The sequence below is a fragment of the Carassius auratus genome, chromosome 9 (assembly GCF_003368295.1).
Source record: "Carassius auratus strain Wakin chromosome 9, ASM336829v1, whole genome shotgun sequence".
Taxonomy (NCBI): Eukaryota; Metazoa; Chordata; class Actinopteri; order Cypriniformes; family Cyprinidae; genus Carassius; species Carassius auratus.
The window spans coordinates 35,031,809-35,037,167 of record NC_039251.1 but is presented as its reverse complement, the minus strand read 5'-3'; the positions used below and the strand labels follow the sequence as shown (position 1 = coordinate 35,037,167).

General features: G+C 39.4%; 1 long non-coding RNA gene across 1 annotated transcript; it reads right to left on the bottom strand.

Moving 5' to 3' along the window:
• Positions 1 to 449: 449 nt before the first annotated feature.
• On the bottom strand, positions 450 to 1,700 carry LOC113108032 (uncharacterized). The gene is made up of 3 exons (XR_003292746.1): positions 1,497 to 1,700; positions 1,074 to 1,278; positions 450 to 962 (listed from the first exon to the last, which is right to left on the bottom strand). It is a non-coding gene; the product is annotated as an uncharacterized LOC113108032 (long non-coding RNA).
• Positions 1,701 to 5,359: the final 3,659 nt, after the last annotated feature.

Sequence of the window (5,359 nt, the reverse complement as noted above, 5' to 3'; positions counted from 1 at the left end):
TGGGGACTTAGAAATAGCCAGGGTGATTAAGGAGAAGCGAGAACAGGTGTGAATCTATTAGCGAGACAGAGGAGCGATAATGAGGAACAGCTGAGGAAGAGTGTGAGTGTAGCGAGGAAAAACAGCAGAGGGGAGGGGGGAAGGAGAGAAGGAAAACCGAAAACATGACAGAAAATGTCATTTCGGTAATGAGGATCAATGTTTCGGAAATGATATTTAGCTCAAACATTCACTGTTGACAAAGGGGTTTGATGCCTAACCCTATATTACATATTTAAAACTCATACAATTTTTTAAATTTCATTTATTTCATAAACAGTGTTTCATTTTCTCATTTATTGTAATCATCACAATACCATGACTTGTGTTAACAAGTTACAATCTTGTGCTCTTCTTAAGAATCATGTCATGTAACCTACATTGTAGTACTAACAATTATACAACCATTAGTATACATTTTATCATTCTAGTTAAACATACAACCATGTGATGAGAACTTTTTCAATGTAACATATCATCATGTGGTCCTGAGAAACATTTAAATGTAACAGCATCATGTGCTCTTGTAAAAAGAATTTAGTTTAGCTAAAACAATTTGGTCCTGACATTGAACCACACAAACTTTTTCTGAGAATAATTTAATGTGAAGAACTTGAATAGCAGCAACTCGATTTGAGTTGGTCAAACAACTAGAGCAAACAACTGGAATGACTGCTCTGTACCAATCACATTTTCCCTCAACTGTAACTCATTCATGAGCATTTCTTGTGTTTTGCCCATATGTCAGGTAAAATGCAGAAATGTCTAGCAGAGGAGGTGACAGGAAGTGGTTCTGGGATTATGTCCCGTATGTCCTGACGATAGTACCAGACCCTTTCTCCTGGAAATCTGATGCTTGGTACATAGAAGCGGTTCTCCCCTGCACAATTCATGGTGTCGACTTCATACTGCCCTTCAGCAATCTGTTTTAAAAACATTTGTATAGCCTCTACAAATTTTGGCAGGACAGGACTATAATGTAATGTAACTGAGAAATATTCACACATTAACAGAAATCTTGAAATTAAATTCACCTGTGTGACTGTACCAGGGAACAAGTCACCATCGTATTCAACCAGGACCCACTGTCCAACCTCTATGGTGGCCTCTGTTCGGTCAGGGTCCTCATCTCTTCCCTCAGAGAACATGTGGCAATTTGTAGAAAAGCACTGGCCATTTTTTTCCACAAAAGCATGACACCTCCCGTGTATTTATGACTCCTGGTTTTGTGGATGTCAGCTGTTAGGGTGGAATTCAAAAAGACACATTGACTCAGTTACATACAATATTTTATGAGATTATTTCAGAAACTGGTGTGGTCTGCTTTCCATGTTAACTACATGGAGAATTTAACTTATTTATTTAACTTCTGTAACTACATACTACTTAACTACATTTACTTATTAAACTACATTTCTTGATATTTAATCATATAATTAACATAAATGTTGACTCACTTGGTGTATTTTCAGTGTCCCAGGAACTGCTTTCAGGTTGGGGGGGAACCAATTCGCGGCTGGCCTTTATTTTCTCCTCTGATACTTTGTACAGAGTCACTGATGAATTGTTCTTCAGCTGCTCATACAGAGAGTCTGCATCAGGAATACTGGTCCCATAAGAAACAATTCTGTCCGCAAGATTCTTCAAGGCCCCACCAACTCCATCTGGTGTACCTTTGCCATGTGATGCCTCAGTATAGCTCCAGGTTACCCATTCAAATCCATGCATAAAGGGCACAGTGGAGGCTAGATAGAAAGATAGGATATCTAGATTCCTAGATAGGAAGTTGGGCCATCTGAAATGAAATGCAGGTTGTGGACTTCAGGATACTTTTCTCGTATGTATCTCAGCACTGGGTCAAGATGAGCCCAGGTTGCCACTGCATCGTGCTGTAGAGATGATGAGAGGGATGCAAAGGCGTCCACTCTGCCCCTACTGAGATAGAGTACCCCGGTGTGGAGGGTTACCTGATCATTCCCAGTTCCAAAATGGGTGTCCTTGATTTCTTTGGCATATTTGCAGCTGTAATTTTCACTGTAATCTACATGCACAGCAACAGCATCATCTGTCAGGGTATCTTTCATTGCTTTCAATGACAAATATTGGTTCTTGACATTAAACATTTGAATGGCAAAACCTGGAAGGTGTTCTGTTGTTAGGGCCAGCAACCGCTCAATGGATGAGGTATGTTTTTCGAGGACCGTTTTCTTTGTCTGCCTTTCCTCTGTAGATCCATCCTTGAGGGTCTTTGTTACAGTGACAGACCTTGTGACCCACTCTTGCCAGATGGCCGTGTTCCCCTGAGTGAGAGGATCTAAGGATGTGGGAAAGGTCTTTTCAATGCATTTTTGACATCTGCCATACATGCAGGACATGTTGCCAGTGTCACACACATTGGACTGCACAAGATCCTCTGGGCTTGATGTTTCAATGATACCCAGTTGTTGCATTCTTTTTAATTTAAAGCCAATGTTCTCATGCATTTTACATGCACACGTCTCTCTGTCTTTAACTTTAGGCCTAATAATCCAAAATGGCCTCAATCTAAAGAACTGAGCTTTGGACACTGTTTGCTCAGGATGTTCAACAAGGAAGCGTTGATGGAGTTTTGCCAAGGTGTCAGTGAGTACTCTTTTTCTATAAATTTGTCCCTTGCAACGAATCTCTCCAGACTTGCCATTTATGATAGTTGAGACATCATCCCTATGTAGGAACATGCTCACAACCTTGTCAAGTTGTTTGCGCCTGATATTGATCATCAGTCCCTTTTTAGCCTCTCTGATACTGACCCTCTGTGAAATATTTGCTGGTAGCATTGCACTTTTTGTTCTATTAGCCGCCAGCCTTCTAATTTTTCTGTTTAGTGTCAGCAGTTGTGTTTTCTTTGCCCTAAGTTTCTCTTCAACATACCTTAGTTTTGCTCTTAATTTGGCCACAGTCCTTGATGCCCGCTCTCTTTTTTTAATGACTGGCCGTGTTCTCTGGGGGGTGGATGTCTCAATTGGCCCTTTCAGGTCTAAACTTTCTTTTGCTGGTGTTCTGTTCAGACTTTCATTATTTGTGTCTTGTTCCTGTCTGTTATTTTCTTCATTTCCAAATGAATTTTCTGTCTCACTTAATGAAGATGTTGGGGTTAGATCTAGAAGTGCTTGCTCATGCTTTTTTTTTCTGTAATATTTTGCCGAATTTTTCTTCCACATTTTTTTTTTCTCTCATGCGTTCTACTTGTGAGGTCCTGAGTAGTCTTAATTTTACCATTTTCTTTACGTTTCCGATACCTGAAAAAGAAAAAAATAAAGAAAGGTGAAATGCAGTAAGCACTGACATAAATACAAATGCACACAATTTTTCATTTATGAATGGTAGGCGTGTGTGTGTTTGTGTGTGTGTGCATGCGTGTACTAAAAAGTTGTGTAGGTACTTTGACAAACAAAATTTTAACTTTTATCTGGAGAAAAAAAATAAGAACTGCTTACCTGGTAGCCATCTTGAGTGTCACAGTCAATTATGTCCCTTCCAGCAAAACTCCTTGAAAATGTTAGTTCCTTGAGGACTTAAACAATGATTGAAAATTGTTGCGGAGGATGAGAAAATTGGTCTTGGACACATTTATATTCCTTATTATTTTTTCTACATTTACCAATGATCACAAAATACCACATGTTTATTCACTGTAAATGTTTATAGTACAACATGCACTGAAGCTTTTTATTTTTTATATTTTTTAATTATAAAAAATTCCACCTCAAAGAACCCAAATCCAGTCATGGACACGTTGCGGTAATGAGAAATTTTCCCTTAAATGTGAAAAAAATAAATAAATTGGTATTTATTATGTAATTTGAAATCATGTGCAAAATAGTAGATGAAGAGATGTTTGTAACTGTATCCTTCTTATTTTGATAGCATTTACTTTTATAATCAAAATGTTTCATGACACCTCATAAGTCTAATTTCGCGAGAATCACCCGCTCTTCCTAGAGCTCCTTAAGGGCCCACCTATTCTGACCTTCGAGAATTTCACTTATACTTTCTCAAAGCGGTATCCGTGGGGCTTTTCCTTGCGATTCCTTAACTAATCTGCTTCTCCGTTTATCACTGTCCTTCCTAGGCCCAGCTCTCCAATAAACACAGACCATTGCATACAATGTCTTTCTGCCTACACCATCTTTGTTTTAAATCAAGGTTACCTTCCAAGGCTTTCCTATTAATAACCCAAATATGTGCATGCAGTTATTTCTTCTGGAGTAAAACCCCTTTTTCAATTTAGATATCCTATTTTTCTTTTTTTTTCTTTTTATTTGGAAGAGTAGATTTTAAGTGTCCTTACCACTCAGAACTGACCTCAACCAACACAAACGAATTTTATAAGCAAAAATGCTTACCTTATTTTATGGTGGCCACCCAGTTGTGTTGATCATCGGTCAGCTCAAAAGCGGTTGTCCACTCTGCTGCTCTTGTCCAGTCCCATCTGGGGTGCCAAATCTGTGGTGTCTTTTGCCGGTTCTCCGAAGAATCAAACTCAGTCAGGGATTTTTCTCTCAGAAGAAAAGACTTTATTTTAAGCAAAACAAAGCCGAGAGTTCCTTGCAGGGAGATCTCTTGAATGTTATTTGGTATCTCCTTATATACACTATATGGGGCGGTTCCACATAGTCAAACTTTTCCTTTCAACTAAACTCTTCATACATCCCTAGAGAGGAGAGGCCCTCTGCTTGATTTATTCTAAACACAGGCCCTGGATGTATGTCTGACCATGTGTTTCTCATCAGTTTTGTACATTCCAGGGCAAAGGCAACTTTCTATTAGATTTTAGACCTATAAGATTTTAATAGAATAATAACTAGCAGCAAAAATGGCTAGATTCACATTGATTATATACTTGATTAATTAAAACCTTACTAATAAAAATCTTCACCAAGAGTGTGTGGAGTGCAGTGGGCGAGTCTTTGTCCTTTGCTGTGAGTGTATACACTTGAAAATTGCAGCGTGGTGCTGTTTTTGTGTCGTCAACAACCACCTTTCAGGCCTGACGAAATCCTGCGAAGGAAGTGAGTACTGAGGCGGGCGAAGAAAACATCTCCAATTATATGCTGTCGATGACATCCTGACCCTTCAGCCCCACGTGACGGTGGCGGGAAACAATTTCAAGTAAGAAACAGTGTGGATATAGTGGGAAGTATTAACGGTGAGGAGTTGGCTGCTGTAGGAGGAAATCAGCTGTGCCGGATTATCACCTGCTGTGGAGTTCTTCAAAGGTTCGCCCCTGTGTAGCACACCCCGGGTGAAACAACTTACCTGTGTGTGACACCAGCGGAGG